General features: G+C 41.2%; 1 long non-coding RNA gene across 1 annotated transcript in view; it reads left to right on the top strand.

Annotated features, from left to right (window-relative positions):
* Window positions 1–10,346, top strand: part of LOC118019533 — a 98,957-nt gene extending 88,611 nt beyond the window's left edge. Inside the window, exons 3-5 of the long non-coding RNA XR_004681687.1 lie at window positions 1,948–2,062; window positions 2,501–2,612; window positions 10,046–10,346. This is a non-coding gene — a long non-coding RNA (uncharacterized LOC118019533). The remainder of the gene's footprint in view (window positions 1–1,947; window positions 2,063–2,500; window positions 2,613–10,045) is intronic.
* The last annotated feature ends 7,166 nt before the right edge of the window (window positions 10,347–17,512 follow it).

Below are 17,512 nucleotides of genomic sequence, written 5' to 3'. Positions count from 1 at the left end.
TTATTTATTTATTTATTTATTTATTTATTTATTTATTTATTTATTTAAGAGAGAGAGAGAGAGAGTGAGCGAGAGAGAGCACAAGCCAGGGGGAGAGGCAGAGGGAGAAGCAGAGGGAGAAGCAGGGAGCCCCATGAAGAGCTGGATTCCAGGACCGACCTGAGCGGAAGGCAGACGCTTAACCGACTCAGCCACCCAGGTGCTCAGGAACTGTAAGAGTTCTTATAAGTAGAATTCCATGAGACTGGGCTTATCGGTCCTTTGGAGCCGTGGAAAGTGATATGAGAGAAGACAGTGTGACCCTGTGTCTGACAGGAGAGTTTTGGTATCTTACAGTACTTGTAATTCGCCTTTCCTCTGCAGGGCTTACTAGAAAGGCAGAGAGAAAACCATCATCTAATAGGCAAATTATTTTTCACTCATCTGTTATCAATACCCATCATTTTTCTTGAGCTGCCCTGCCATTATTAAAGTCATTTGTGCCCAGGAGCAGATGATTTATATCATACTTGCTTTTCATAGCAAGAATAGGCTAAGGCTAGAATATTGCTTAAATTAGACTGAGGTCTTTTAAAAATTGGCTGCAGCCACTTATTTAAATTGGCAAATGGTTTCCTTTTCTAAGAGAATTATAAACAGTACCTTGATTGATGAATTGGCTAATGATCCTTCCCGCCTGAGACATCCATCAGCTAAACTGTGTAAGAATAAATGCAAAGGGGGCGCCTGGGTGGCTCAGTCGTTAAGCGTCTGCCTTCGGCTCAGGTCATGATCCCAGGGTCCTGGGATCGAGTCCCGCATCGGGCTCCCTGCTCAGCGGGAAGCCTGCTTCTCCCTCTCCCACTCCCCCTGCTTGTGTTCCCTCTCTCGCTCTGTCAATTAAATAAATAAATAAAATCTTTAAAAAAAAAAAGAATAAATGCAAAGACACACCAAATGTGCTTCTAAATAAAATCTTTTGGTGCTGGGAAGGCCAGTGCAGAGATCTCACTCAGAGGTCTGGGAGTTTCTTTAAGTGACTTCTTTGAAGGGCTTGCTTTGGGTAGCCTCGTTGCCTCTCTTTAATTGGGACAATTTCAGGGTGGAAATCAATTTAGTTTGAAAGTTTGTTTTAAAGCTCTTTTCCTCACATTACCTTTTCTTTTAGTTTAATTAGTTTGATTCAATTTGGCTTTGTTTTTTTTTTAGGTTTTTATTATTTATTTATTTGAGAGAGAGAGCGAGCAAGAGGGAGAGCATGAGAGGTGGCAGGGGGTGGAGGGCAGAGGGAAAAAGAGAAGCAGGCTCCCTGCTGAGCTTGATCCCAGGACCCTGGGATCATCACCTGAGCTGAAGGCAGATGCTTAATCCACTGAGCCACACAGGCTCCCCTTGACTTGAGCATTCTTGAGAGGAACTAATGAATATACTTTGCTTGTATCTGGGTAGGCAAGCATTTGAGATTGCTCCAAAAACATGGTTTTATTATTCTTATTTTAAAATTTTTATTTATTTGGGCGCCTGGGTGGCTCAGATGGTTGAGCGTCTGCCTTCGGCTCAGGTCATGATCCCAGAGTCCTGGGATCGAGTCCCGCATCGGGCTCTCTGCTCCTTGGGAGCCTGCTTCTCCCTCTGCCTCTCTCTCTCTCTCTCTGTCTCTCATGAATAAATAAATAAAAATCTTTAAAAAAAATAAAAATAAAATTTTTATTTATTTGAAAGATTTTATTTTTAAGTGATCTTTACACCCAATGTGGGGCTTGAACTCACGACCCCAAGATCAAGAGTTGCATTGAGCCAGCAGGTACCCCCCAAAACATGGTTTAAATGAGTTCCAGTTTGGTTTATTCATTTTTGCTTTGTTTTATTTTGCTTTTCTATTTAATCCTGTTGAGACCCTGGGGCTTCCTTAGGTTGGGTCAAGAACAACTTGTTTTGTTTTGTTTTGTTTTGTTTTGTTTCTCACAGATCTAAAGGATACTTCTCCAAATGATATCCATCCATCTCTCCATTCACCCAACAAACATTTATTGAACACCCACTGTTCAACAGATTATAGGTTACTGTGCTCACGGAACTGCAGGTAAGTTCTTTATAAATGTTACAGGAACATACTTCTCAAATTTGGTGCAATCGAAACTTCAAAGATACGCAGCCATGTGCCATGGTGCACCTTCCTGGGCAGAAAATATTTAGTTAAGAAAAACAGATTTATTAAGGTAGATTTCAAACTTTGCACAAAATCCTGAGATAAAATAAAGATTTTTATGAGTGTTTTGTTGTTTATAGCGGGGTGCCTTCATCTTTTTCTCCAGACTCCATCTCTTTGCAGGAGTACATGGACATGGACATTTTACAGGCATTTCAGTGGAAAACTTTGAGAAGCACTGAGTAGTGAGGTGGGGTTGTGGAGGTGCAGGGGGAGAGACAGAGAGGAAGAAAGTGAGAGAGTGAGAGAGAGCGTTGATTTTTCAGATAATCTTGTCCAACTTCTTACCCCCTTTGAACGTCACATTAACAGGCCTTCAGAACCTCAAACCTAATGCTACTCTTTGGTTGGAACAAGAGGAAAAGTTCATGGCCCTTGGATTGCCAGGTTCCCCGGAAGAGGAGATGCCAAAGAAGACACACAGGTGAGGGCCAGTCAGGATAATTCCAGTCAAGGAGCAAAGCCTCAAGACTTTAACTCAGCTTATACACATTCAAATGGAAACTAACAGTAATTATATAACTTCTAGTTCTGTGATCCAGGGATCTTAGGCTACTTCTATAAAGTGTGATGAATTTAGTTTTAAGGTTTTTGTATCCTTTTTTTTTTTTTAATTTTATCCACCCATCTGACAGAGAGTGAGAGAGCACAAGCAGGGTGGGCAGCAGAGGGAGAGGGAGAAGCAGGCTCCCCACTGAGCAGGGAGACCGATGTGGGGCTCCATCCCAGGACCCTGGGATCATGACCTGAGCCAAAGGCAGCTGCCCAACAAACTAAGCCACCCAGGCGCCCCTTGTTTTTTTATCTTTTGATTGCTGTGCTGTCCTTACCTTATACCAGTGGACTGTAAGATAAGCAAATGATTTTCTTTTCTTTTTTTTAAATTTTATTATGTTATGTTAGTCACCATACATTACATCATTGGTTTTTGATGTGGTGATCCACAATCCATTGTTTTCGTATAACACCCAGTGCTCCATGCAGTACGTGCCCTCCTTAATACTCATCACCGGGCTAACCAATCCCCCCCCCCCAAAACCCTGTTTGTCTCTCAGAGTCCATAGTCTCTCATGGTTCATCTCTCCCTCCAATTCCCCCCCCTCATTTTTCCCTTCCTTCTCCTAATGTCCTCCATGCTATTCCTTATGTTCCACAAATAAGTGAAACCATATGATAATTGACTTTCTCTGCTTGACTTATTTCACTTAGCATAATCTCCTCCAGTCCCATCCATGTTGATGTAAAAGTTGGGTATTCATCCTTTCGGATGGCTGAGTAATATTCCATTGTATGTATGGACCACATCTTCTTTATCCATTCATCTGTTGAAGGGCATCTCGGCTCTTTCCATACTTTGGCTATTGCGGACATTGCTGCTATGAACATTGGGGTGCATGTGGCCCTTCTTTTCACTACATCTGTGTCTTTGGGGTAAACACCCAGTAGTGCAATTGCTGGGTCATAGGGTAGCTCTATTTTTAACTTTTTGAGGAACCTCCACACTGTTTTCCAAAGTGGCTGTACCAACTTACATTCCCACCAACAGTGTAAGAGGGTTCCCCTTTCTCCACAACCTCTCCAACATTTGTTGTTTCTTTCCCTATCCATTGTTGCCATTCTAACTGGTGTAAGGTGGTATCTCAATGTGGTTTTGATTTGAATTTCCCTGATGGCTAATGATGATGAACATTTTTTCGTGTGTCTGTTAGCCATTTGTATGTCTTCTTCAGAGAAGTGCCTGTTCATGTCTTCTGCCCATTTTTTGACTTGATTATTTGTTTTTTGGGTGTTGAGTTTGAGAAGTTCTTTATAGATCTTGGACACCAGCCCTTTATCTGTAGTGTCATTTGCAAATATCTTCTCCCATTCTGTGGGTTGCCTCTTTGTTTTGTTGACTGTTTCCTTTGCTGTGCAGAAGCTTTTTGTCTGGATGAAGTCCCAAAAGTTCATTTTTGCTTTTGTTTCACTAGCTTTGGAGATGTGTCTTGAAAGAAGTTGCTGTGGCTGATGTCAAAGAGGTTATTGCCTATGTTCTCCTCTAGGATTTTGATGGATTCCTGTCTCACATTGAGGTCTTTCATCCATTTTGAGTTTATCTTTGTGTATGGTGTTAGAGAATGGTCGAGTTTCATTCTTTTGCATGTGGCTGTCCAATTTTCCCAGCACCGTTTATTGAAGACTGTCTTTTTTCCATTGCATATTTTTTCCTGCTTTGTCGAAGATTATTTGACCATAGAGTTGAGGGTCCATATCTGGGCTCTCTATTCTGTTCCATTGGTCTATATGTCTGTTTTTGTGCCAGTACCATGCTATGTTGGTGATCACAGCTTTGTAATATAGCTTGAAATCGGGCAACGTGATTTCAAAAGCCCCCAGCTTTGTTTTTCTTTTTCAACACTTCCTTGGAGATTCGGGGTCTTTTCTGATTCCATACAAATTTTAGGATTGTTTCTTCCAGCACTTTGAAAAATGTCATTGGAATTTTGATCGGGATGGCATTGAAGGTATAGATTGCTCTGGGTAGCATAGACATTTTAACAATGTTTATTCTTCCGATCCATGAGCATGGAATATCTTTCCATCTTTTTGTGTCTTCTTCAATTTCTTTCATGAGTGTTCTGTAGTTCCTAGAGTATAGATCCTTTACCTCTTTGGTTAGGTTTATTCCGAGGTATCTTATGGTTTTTGGTGCTATTGTAAATGGAATCGTTTCTCTAATTTCTCTTTCTACAGTTGTGTTGTTAGTGTATAAGAAAGCAACTGATTTCTGTGCATTGATTTTGTATCCTGCCACATTACTGAATTGCTGTATGAGTTCTAGTAATTTGGGGGTGGAGTCTTTTGGGTTTTCCACATAAAGTAACATGTCATCTGCGAAAAGAGAGAGTTTGACTTCTTCTTTGCCAATTTGAATACCTTTTATTTCTTTTTGTTGTCTGATTGCTGTTGCTAGGACTTCTAGTACTATGTTGAACAATAGTGGTGAGAGTGGGCATCCTTGACGTGTTCCTGATCTTCAGGGAAAGGCTCTCAGCTTTTCCCCATTGAGGATGATATTCGCTGTGGGTTTTTCATAGATGGATTTTATGAACTTGAGGAATGTTCCCTCTATCCCTATACTCTGAAGAGTTTTAATCAGGAAACGATGTTGTATTTTGTCAAATGCTTTTTCTGCATCAATTGAGAGGACCATATGGTTCTTCTCCCTCCTCTTATTAATGTGTTCTATCACATTGATTGATTTGCAGATGTTGAACCACCCTTGCATCCCGGGGATAAATCCCACTTGGTCGTGGTGGATGATCCTTTTAATGTATTGTTGGATCCTATTAGCTAGGATTTTGTTGCGGATTTTGGAATGCATATTCATCAGGGATATCGGTCTGAAATTCTCCTTTTTGATGGGGTCTTTGCCTAGTTTGGGGATGAAGGTAATGCTGGCCTCATAGAATGAGTCTGGAAGCTTTCCTTCTGTTTCTATTTTTTGAAACAGCTTCAGTACACTAGGTACTATTTCTTTTTTGAATGTTTGGTAGAATTCCCCAGGGAATCCATCAGGCCCTGGACTCTTGTTTTTTGGGAGGTTTTTGATCACTGCTTCAATCTCGTTAGTGGTTATTGGCCTATGCAGGTTGTCAATTTCTTCCTGTTTCAGTCTTGGCAGCTTATAGGTTTCCAGGAAGGCCTCCATTTCATCCAGATTGCTCAGTTTATTGGCATATAGTTGTTGATAATAATTTCTAATAATTGTTTCTATTTCCTTCGTGTTAGTCGTGATCTCTCCCCTTTCATTCATAATTTTATTAATTTGGGTCCTTTCTCTTTTCTTTTGGATAAATCTGGCCAGTGGTTTATCGATCTTATGAATTCTTTCAAAGAACCAACTTCTGGTTTCATTGATCTGATCTACTGTGTTTCTGGTTTCTAATTCATTGATTTCTGCTCTAATTTTAATTATTTCTCTTCTAATGCGCCGCTTAGGCATCGTCTGTTGCTTTTTCTCTAGTTCTTTATGGTGTAGAGTTAGTTGGTGAATTTGGGATCTTTCTATTTTTTTGAGTGAGGCTTGGATGGCTATGTATTTCCCCCTTAGGACCGCCTTTGCAGTATCCCATAGGTTTTGGACCACTGTGTTTTCGTTCTCATTGATTTCCATGAATTGTTTAAGTTCTTCTTTGATTTCCTGGTTGACCCAAACATTCTTGAGCAGAGTGGTCTTTAGCTTCCAAGTGTTTGAATTTCTGCCAAATTTTTTCTTGTGATTGAGTTCCAGTTTTAGAGCATTGTGGTCTGAGAATATGCAGGGAATAATCTCAATCTTTTGGTATCGGTTGAGACCTGATTTGTGACCCAGTATGTGGTCTATTCTGGAGAAAGTTCCATGTGCGCTCAAGAAGAATGAGTATTCTGTTGTTTTAGGGTGGAATGTTCTGTAAATATCTATGAGGTCCATCTGGTCCAGCATATCATTCAAAGCTCTTGTTTCCTTGTTGATTTTCTGCTTAGATGATCTGTCCATTGCTGAGAGTGGAGTATTGAGGTCTCCTACAATTAATGTATTGTTATCAATATGACTCTTTATTTTGGTTAACAGTTGGCTTATGTAGATGGCTGCTCCCGTATTGGGGGCATAGATATTTACAATTGTTAGATCTTCTTGTTGAATAGACCCTTTAAGAATGATATAGTGTCCTTCTGTGTCTCTAATTACAGACTTTAGTTTAAAATCTAATTTGTCTGATATAAGAATTGCTACCCCAGCTTTCTTTTGAGGTCCGCTGGCATGGAAGATGGATCTCCATCCCTTCACTTTCAGTCTGGATGTATCTTTAGGTTCAAAATGAGTCTCTTGTAGGCAGCATATGGATGGGTCCTGTCTTTTTATCCAGTCTGCAACCCTGTGCCGTTTTATGGGAGCGTCCATTCACTTTGAGAGTGATTATTGAAAGATATGAATTAATTGTCATCATGTTGCCTGTGAAGACATTGTTTTTGTTTTTATTTTTTAAAGATTTTATTTATTTGACAGAGAGAGAGATAGCGAGAGCAGGAACACAAGCAGGGGGAATGGGAGAGGGAGAAGCAGGCTTCTTGCCGAGCAGGGAGCCTGATGTGGGACTCGATCCCAGGACCTTGGGATCATGACCTGAGCCGAAGGCAGACGCTTAACGACTGAGCCACCCAGGCACCCGAAGACATTGTTTTTATAGATTGTTCCTGTAAATTTCTGTTGTATATCACTCTTGGGGTCTTTCTCCTTTTATAGAACCCCCCTTAATATTTCTTGCAGGGCTGGCTTAGTGGTCACTTATTCTTTCAGTTTCTGCCGGTCGTGGAAGCTCTGCATCTCTCCATCCATTCTAAATGACAGCCTTGCCGGATAAAGTATTCTTGGCTGCATGTTCTTCTCATTTAGTACCATGAATATGTCTTGCCAGGCCTTTCTGGCTTGCCAGGTCTCTGTGGATAGGTCTGACGTTATTCTGATGTTCCTCCCTCTGTACGTAAGGAATCTCTTCCCCCTAACTGCCCTTAAGATGGTTTCCTTGGTTCTAAGATTTGCAAGTTTTACTATTACATGCCGGGGTGTTGGCCTGTTTTCCTTGATCTTGGGAGGGGTCCTCTCTGCTTCTATGACGTGAATGTTTGTTTCATTCCCCAGATTAGGGAAGTTCTCAGCTACGATTTGCTCAAATACATCTTCTAGCCCTCTCTCTCTCCCCACTCCCTCTGGGATTCCAATTATTCTGACATTGGAACGCTTCATGGTGTCACTTATTTCTCTGATTCTATTTTCATGGATTCTGAGTTGGTTTTCCCTGGCCTCCTCTTTTCCCTTTTTATCTATTATATTGTCTTCCAGGTCGCTTATTTGTTCTTCTGCCTCACTTACCCTAGCTGTTAGATTATCTAGATTGGATTGGATCTCATTGACAGCATTTTTAAGTTCTGCCAATTCACCTTTCATTTCTGCCCTTAGAGACTCTATGTTGCCATTAATTGATTTCTCCATTCTAGCCATTGTCTTCACAATTGCTAGCCTGAATTCCATCTCCGACATCTTGGTTATATCTGCATCCATTTGTAAATCTGCAGCATAAGTCATAATCTCTGAGTCTTTTCTATTTTGAGGGTTCCTCCTCCTAGTCATTCTGTTGATGGGTGTTTGAGGGAATGTATAGAGTCCAAATTATTGACCAGAACCCAAGCAAGATGCACCTGTTTTCTTGGGACCTTAGGGTTGCTGGCCTCTTGTTTTCCCAGCCTGTCTTCTGCAGGAGGGGCCTGCCATGCTGTTACTCAGGCAATCCTGTTTGGGCAGAGTTGCCATGCGCCCCTGTGGCAGGCGATGGGCTCAGTGGGAATCAGTCTTTGGGGCTTTTGTTCCCTGGTGGCTTTCCACATCTCTTCCACGAGTCAGAGCAGAAGAGACCGTTTCCAACCCTCTGCCTCAGAGCAGAGAGACCGCAGTCTGTTCTTCAGTGAGCTCTCCAGGCCACACCGTCTCCGTTTCTGTCTGTGCTGCTATAAACTGCAGTGGCCTGGGTTGTGCGCCCCTCCGCAGCGCTCCCAGTCCTGCTTCCAGGTCGGGGCTCGTCTCTGCCCTTTGTGCTTCTAAAACCGCCAGCCACTCCCAGTTCACCCGTGCGACCCCGCCGCTCTGGTTCCCGTCCCGGGGACTGCCCTAAAGTCCTTTCCCTGATGCTATCGGTCTGCGGGTCTGTGCCCGTCCGCAGCGCACGAGGTTGTCACTCACCGGTGGTGCAGGATCCCCATGGCCAGGTACCCTCCCGCTGCCGTTTATCCAACGATAATTGCCCGTGGAATCACGGCTCCCCGCTTCGTACCTCAAAACCAACCGTCTGCGATATTCTGTTTGTAGAGATCCAGATCTTCTTACATCTCAGGCTGGCTTCGTGGGTGCTCAGAGTGGTCTGGTAGATATCCAGCTCAATTCCGGGGACCAGTTGAAATAAGGTCCCCTCCTCCTGAGCCATCTTTCCCCCCTCAGCAAATGATTTTCTATTTGAATGATAGGCAAAATGCTTTTTTTTCCCCTTCAAACTTTATAAGGAAACTTGGCTATAGACGAAGAAGATTGGACCCCAGCCCTGACTTCAAGTCCTTGGCCTCACTTCTGATAATCCATAGTATGAAGTATCTGCTCTGTGTTTGGGATATCTCTAGCCCTCTGTCCCCCAGTCAGCTCCAGAAGTTGACTTTCTCTGGCTTCTGAAGTTTCTGTAAGAGGCAGTTAGGGAAACTCGTTGAGTGAGACTGGATGTGTTTGTTGCAGTAATAAAAAGTGTTTATGTAGACAGTGTGATTTCAGGTTTGTTTTTTTTTTTTGGCCGCTTAGAGGGGTAAGCAAGTTTGATAACCTTTGGCGTATTCAGTTGACTAAAGTTTGGAGGGATCTGTGTTATTCCATCTGTTTTTTTTTAAGTTCTTGGCAGTCTGCGTATCTAAAAATTTCCCTTCCTTATGGTCTTGATTTAGAAAGCAAATATGACTGAGAAAATGTGTTTAATAATAATTTCAGTTTTTGCTTAGTTTTTACAGAGCAGTTCATCACATCCTGTTGTAGGTGCTGGGCATATAATGGTGAGAAAAGCAACACGGCACCTGCTTTCATAGAGCTTAGAGTTTTCTGGGGGAAGATAGACATTAATTGAAGATTTACATCAGAAAAAAAGTCCTAATATCTAAGGGAGAGTATTCCATCCAAGACTAAGTAGTGGTCATTTGAATTGCTTCACATGATCTTTTGTCTCAGCTTATCCCTGATCCTTGGGTCTCGCCCCAGAGCTCTGGGAAAGCTATATACAATCAGTCGTAACTCTTGTCTTTCTGCAGATGTGGGAATCCCTTTTTCAAAAGCTCCATTGTTCTCCAGGCTGGAACAATGAGAGGGAGAATGCTGAGTCTCGAGAGAAGTGACCTCCTTGAGGAAAATGCACCCAGGTAAGCATTTGGAGAACAAGCAGCGGGGAGAATGAACTCACATTTCTGACTTGTAAGATGTAGTAAGCTAGGGCAGCTTTGCCTGTGGTCTTCTGTATGGATATTCAAATTAATTAAAACCTCGCAACAAGCCTTGGAGTTTTCTAATTATGATTTGCACCATGGAGCATGACTTAGGAGACTGGTATAAATATTTGCTTCTTGGATATTTTAGAGCAAAATTTTGATGAACTGGGAGCTCTGAAGCAGAGTGCTACTTAAAAGCATGGCTGTGGGGCCAGACTCCTGGTTTTGAACCTTAGCGCCACCGATAAACTCTGTGATCCCAGGCACGTTACTTAAATTCTCCGTGCTTCAGTTCATTTACAGAATGAAGATAACAGTGGTGCCCATGCTGTAGGGTTATTCTAAGAATGAAATATGTTACTCATTTTACAGACTCTTTTTGGATGCACATTTTTCCATGTTTTGGACCTTTGAAAATGGAATATTTCTTTGTTTTTAATTTTATTTTTTTAAGATTTTATTTATTCATTTGAGAGAGAGAGAGAGAGAATGAGTGGTGGGGAAGGACAGAGGGAGAGAGAGAGGGAGAAGCAGACTCCCCAATGAGCATGGAGCCCGACGCGGGGCTTGATCCTGTGACTCGGGGAGTATGACCTGTGCCGAAGTCAGAAGCTTAACTGACTAAGCCACCCAGGAGCCCTCCAACATCCCCTTTTTGTAAAAAATATTTTTAATTCTCCATTTTGTACCCTGAAATGAAATTTAGACAATGTAACCCACAAGTAGACATAATTTCGGAGGGGGGGCGGGCATCAATATAATGCCCTAGCTGTCATATAAAGGAAAGAACTTTTTTTTTAAGATTTATTTATTTATTTATTTTATTAGAGCATGAGCTGGGGAGGTGCAGAGGAAGAGGGAAAAACAGACTCCCCACTGAATGCGGAGCCCGACACAGGGCTTGATCCCAGGACCGGGAGATTATGACCTGAGCCAAAGGCAGATGCTTAAATGACTGAGCCACCCAGGCACCCTGAAAATGGAATATTTCTTCAAGTTGATGGCAAACAGCTTACAACCTTAGTTGGCTAGGTGGCAGTAGGGATAAAATCATTACCTGTGGGACGCCTGGGTGGCTCAGTTGGTTAGGTGATTGCCTTCGGCTCAGGTCATGATCCTGGAGTCCTGGGATCGAGTCCCACATCGGGCTCTCTGCTCAGCAGGGAGTCTGCTTCTCCCTCTGACCCTCCCCCCTCTCATGCTCTATCTCATTCTCTCTCTCAAATAAATAAATAAAAAGAAAAAAAAATCTTAAAAAAAAAATCATTACCTGTGTGTTTGCAAATATCAAAAACTTAAACATCAAACCTTGCAGAATGGGAGTCAGGGGGTTGGAAGACGGTCTTGGAGGTAATAGTGGGGGGCCATTTTAACTCCCAGGAAGGAAATGGTTGAGAAGAGGGGTGGGGAAGATAGTAAATGAAATGTACTCAGCAGTGTTCCTGAAGGGGGAGCCTCAGTAAGCCAGCACCAAATGGCTTTTACTTCATAAAAGACATGCTGTATCCTAATGCTCATAATTGTATAGAAGGCAATACATTGTAAATTGTCTGTAAATATGTAAATTGACAACTCTGAGACAAAATGTAATTCGGAAGAGTCAGACTGAATATAAAGAAGTTTTAGGACTACCTTTACATATTTATTTCACTTATTGACTTCACCAACTTATTTCCTTTTGATGTAGGCACATCAGTAACATATACTAAAAATCTAAGAAAGCTCTGAATACTTATTCAATAAAAATTCAATGTGATAAGAAAGCATTGTATTATAGTTTAAATGGCAAAGTTTTTTCTCTCTTAGCGGTGCATAAAATAATGATGCATCTTAAAATTGAAGATGTCTTAGATTTGATGAAATGCAGCAATATAAATAGAGCACTTAGAAAAGCATTGGTGCATAGTAAATACTACGTAAATGAGCTATCATTATTACTGCATTTTATTTTATTTTGGTTTTATTTAAATTCAAGTTAGTTACCATATAGTGTATTATTACTTTCAGGGTAGAATTTACTGATTCATCAGTTGCATATAACACCCAGTGCTCATCACATCAAGTGCGCTCCTTAATGCCCATCACCCACTTATCCCATCCCCCCACCCACCTCTCCTGTTTCTGGAGGGCAGGGAAGAGAGCTCCTATTTTTGGAGGGGGTCAGCTAAGTACAGATACGCCTGCTATAAAGCCACATACCGACAAATCTCACACTGTATAAAATCAGGCACCGAAAATAACAATTTATGTGGGAAAAATTATGTGTGGACTAGTGCAACATATACATAATAACAACACCCTTTTATGCAAGTCACAGGAGAGCTAGTTTGTGTTACAGGAACATGCTTTGGAGTGGAACAGACTGAACTTTACATTTTCTCCTAGTAACCTTGCCAAGTAGGTGCTATTCATATTTTATAGATAAGAAAATGAGTTTAGGATCAGAAACTTGCTTTGGGTCATATGGTTGGAAGTGGTGATGATGATAGGAATCAATTCTAGGTCTTCCTAGCTCCAGAGCCCATACTTTTCATGCTTACATCCCAAACCCACTTTGGCCAGATTCCCCCATTCCTCACTTCGTTTTTCCCACGAGAATAATGATGCTGTTTGCTGGATGAACTCTTAGCCATGTCTGCTTCTGCCTAGGTTTTAGAATGTGGCAAGTAAGTGGAAACAAAATACAGTTGATTTTTCCTTTAAGTATTTTCTAAAGTTGCTTGGTAAGGTTGGAAAGTTGCTTGGTAATTTCTGTCTATAGTTAGCAACTGGATTTCCTGAGATTGTAAGATCAGCATCTGTCTCTGGGCAAAAAAGTGCCACGAGACCTACTATAATTCAGAGTGTTAGTGTTTTGAAAGAGCTTTCAGAACCTGACTGTAGTTTTTAGATAAGCTGTCGCCAGATGGCAGCAAAATGCCTTGAGCATAAGATCTGAACTATGTAACATGTCTGATTGTTTGTTGCCATTCATTTACAGGGTATTCCACTCATTTACAGAAACAGCCGAGTCTAAACAAAATTATCTTATACTATATGTAAATGTTATTTTTGGAGCAAGCTTTTCAAATAAATGATAATGATTTATGTATTGAGGGAAGACTATATGGCAAGCATTTTGCTAAATACTGTATTTACACTTATTGTTTTATTTTATAATTACAATATCATAATCTCTATTTTACTGATGTGCATTCTGAGTCTTTGGTTTTATATATTATTTTTATATCAGGCCATCTCACTAAATCCTCAGTTTCAAGTCTCATCCTGAATTTTTTTCTATTAATTCTAATAGCTTTCCTAGTGATTGTCCTGTCTCAGATTTTTCTGGCTATTTAGATTATCTGCAAATAATCTGTAAGTAAGAGAGAGTTTTGCCTCTTATTTTCTAATATTTATACCTCTTGTTTCTTGTTCTTGACTTAGTGCATTGGCTAGAACATCCAGAAAAATACTAGATAAAAGCAGTGATAATAGATATCCTCCAAGAATGACATTTGCTATAGTTTTTTCGTAAATGGTCGGCTCACTTATATTTCTAGATGGCTAAGGTTTTTTTAAAAAAATATTTTATTTATTTATTTGATAGAGAAAGACACAGTGAGAGGGAACACCAGCAGGGAGAGTGCGAGAAGGAGAAGCAGACTCCGCACTGAGCAGGGAGCCCGATGCAGGGCTTGATCCCAGGACCCTGGGATCATGACCTGAGCTGAAGGCAGACGCTTAAAGACTGAGCCACCCAGGCGCCCCCAGGTTTTCTATTTTATTCCATTAGTGTATTTGCCTGTTTCGGAGCCAAAATCAAGAGTCAGATGCCCAACCGACTGAGCCACCCAGGTGCCCCAGAAATGTCTTTATTTCATCCTTACTATTGAAAGATAGTTTTGCTGGGTCTAGAACTCTAGGCTGCCTGTTACTTTCTCTAAGCACTTTGCAGGCAATACTCCAGTGTGTTGTGGTCTTATTGTTGCTATTGAGAATTCAGCTATCAATTTAATTGACAGTCCCTTGTGGGTGATCTTTCTTTTCTGGATGCTTTTAACATCTTTGTGTTTTTGTGTTCAGCAGTTTGATCATGATGTGTCCAGGAGTGCACTTCTTTTTACTTAGCCAGCTTGGGAATTTGCAAGACTTCCTTTGTCTCTTGTTTTAGCTGTTTCATCAATTCTGGAAATTTTTCAGTTATTATTTCTTCAACTATTGCCTTTTTCCCCTTCTGGTCTTTTCCTGCTATATACCAAATTAGTTTTATACTGGATATTCTCCCTCTATCCTATGTGGCTGTTAAATTCTTTTTCATGGTTTTCATCTTTTAGCTTTTTCCTTCAGTTTGCTGGTTATCTTTCCAAATGAGTCTAGCCTCCTATTAAATCTATTCCTTGTCTTTCTAATTGCATTTATGGTTTTCGCCTCTGAAGTTCTCTTTAGTTATTTTTAAAATCAGATTAACAAATTTTTTATATTCTCTTTCCCTTGATTGTGTTTTTAATTACTCTGGGCTTTTCAGTTTTCTTATTTTAAAAATAGGGGCTGGGCTCCATGTTCTTTAAGGACACTTTCAGTCCATAAACACTCCCTGTCTTCCTCTTGGGGTGGAGTGTGGAATGCTGATGGTGATGGGCTATTAGGTCAGAGCTCTTCTGTTGAATTACCCTTCTCTTTTGGATAGCTTAGGATGCCAAGTTTGGTCTAGAAGTCCTACTCTGGTGCCACCACCCATTAGGGACTCAGAATTTCCATTGCACTGGCTAAGCCTGAAAAGCTTGAGTCCCAGCTACTTGCTATGTGCAGAACAGTCTTGGGGGCAATGGCTGACTCTCACATCCCCACTTCCATGTCCCTGGGGTACCAAGATGGGACCATTTCTAATGAAAGCAATTTCCCAATCTTCCCAGGTACACAGATGAACGTGCTTCCTAAAGTCAATTTGTGCCTCCTTGCGGTATCACCAGAGAGTTTGTTTCCTTCTTCTCTAGTCTTAGAGAGATGGGCAGGGGCCAGCCCCTTGTATTGAAGAGAAACCCTTCAGACAGCCAGAGGCTCAAGGAAGAAGCAGCATTCTGATTCTTTTGAGTTAAATGGTTTTAAAGACAATACTAGGTCTGGCTCTGGTTTGTACTGGTTCACTTTTTATTACAGGGGGTCTGGGAGATCTTTTGATTTAATTTACCTATTAAACTAAAACTTTAAATTTGTGTGGACATGCAGGGCACCATAAAGAAATGTCTGTTTATGCAACTTACAAAAAAATAACTTTTCTTTTTTTTTTAAACAGTTTTTTTGAGATGTAATCCACATACCATACATTTCACCCATTTAAAGTATGTAGTTCAATGGTTTTTTAGTATAGTCATCTATTCAACCTCACCATAGTCAGTTTTCATTTTCATTACCTCAAGAAACCCCGTGCCTTTCAGCTATCAACTCCCTCCTCCCCTCCCCCCCAATCAAGCAACCACTGATTTGCTTTCCATCTCATAAATTTCCCTCTTCTGGACATTACATATACATGGAATCATAATATGTGGTCTTTTGTTACTGGCTTCTTTCACTTAGCATAATGTTTTAGTGGTTCATCCATGTTCTAGTATGTCAGTATTTTATTCTTTTTGTATGGCCAAATAATATTCCATTGTATAACTGCTACACATTTATCCATTTGTCAGTTGATGGACATTTAGGAGGTTTTACCTTTTGGCTATTTATTTTTTTAATTTTTAATTTTTTTTTTTTTTTGAGAGAGAGAGAGGTCCAGCATGAGTCGGGGGGAGGGCAGGGGAGAGAGAGAATCCTAAGGAGGCTCCACACTGGGCTTGATTTCACAACCCTGAGATCATGACCTGAGTCGAAATCAAGAGTCAGATGCCCAACCGACTGAGCCACCCAGGCGCCACTACCTTTTGGCTACTATGAATAATGCTGCTATAAACATTCAAATACAAGTTTTTATGTACATGTATATTTTCATTTCTTACCTAGGAATAGAATCTCAAGTTATATGGAGACTATGTTTGGTCATTTGAGGAATTTCTAGAAAAACAACTTTTCTAGTTCTTAATTCCTTCATTTGTAAAGTGGAGATGATAATGGTGTCTATTTCATAGAGGGTTGTTTTTTGGTTTTGTTTTTGTGGTGATTCAGTTAGAAAATGAATATATGGTTCTAGCTCAGTACCTGCAAATGGAGACTGAGTAATGAAGGCTATTTTTATTATCATCTGGTCTGGACTCTTCCACTTGCATGCTGGGTCCATCTCACTCTTGGGGCCTGAATTCCTTGTCTGTCAAGCAGGAAGACTAATATTCAGTGATGAATACAGAATGACTTGGAAAAGGAAGGTGTAGAGGGGCTGAGTTGTTGCTCCTGGCAGGGTCTACTTCCTCTTCCTTCTCCACCCCTCCTGCTTCACCCTTTTTCCTGGTGCTGATTAGTGGGTTCTTGGTATCCAAGGGGCCCAGCTCCAAGTTCCAGCCCTGCTTCATCTAGAGCTCTGGAATCTGATCCTTGATGTCCTTACAGAATTCTAAGAAGATGCCTGGGGGCAGGAAGAGAAGATGTCATGCCCAGGGACTCCAAGTAAGGGTTTGTTCCAGATGCTCCATGCTCCCAAGTGAGCTTCAGCTTGGAATGATCAGAAGTTAGACCTCCAAATGGATTTTGTGGGTGGTGCATTTTGGGAAGGTATGGGGCATGCTTTCACCTCTCAATAGTTATTGGAGTCATTCTTAACTGCTGTTTCTGTTAAGGCTTATTTTACATATACTGTTATATGTGCTCACACTTCTATGAGTATTCTCAGATTTTGATATATAAGATTAAAAAAGCTGCTTACTCAAATTTGTAGCAGAGATCTGTAGAGAGGCTGTTGGTTTTATGAACTGTAACACCACTCTTTTTTCCCTTTTCAAGAAAGCTTGTAGGAAAGGAAATAAGAGAGTGTCACATTCTAGGGATAGTGTGTCACCCAGAGAGGAGGTCCATTCTGCCCATCTTGGCCTTCATGGAGCTCCTGCCACCTTGCCTTCCTCAGCATCTGTTGGTCTGGATTTTGTCCCATCTCCTTCAGGCCAGTCATTCCTCTCTCCAACTAGACCAGCAGCATTGTATTGTGGAGGGAGCTAGACTTCTGAGTCAGGTAGCCCTGGGTGCAAATCCTCTCCGCAGCAGTCGCTGTCAAACCTTTAGCAAGTCCCTCAGCCCTGCTCAACCTCAGTGTCCTCATCTTTAAATGGGAATAACTCCTCTCTCAGAACATTAGAGTACAAGGACTTACCACATATGTTTTGTACACAG

Source organism: Mirounga leonina, unplaced genomic scaffold (genome assembly GCF_011800145.1).
Source record: "Mirounga leonina isolate KUSES-001 unplaced genomic scaffold, KU_Mleo_1.0 Mir_173, whole genome shotgun sequence".
Classification (NCBI taxonomy): Eukaryota; Metazoa; Chordata; class Mammalia; order Carnivora; family Phocidae; genus Mirounga; species Mirounga leonina.
Note: the sequence above shows the minus strand (reverse complement) of the source record. Positions and strands in the feature narration are given on the sequence as shown.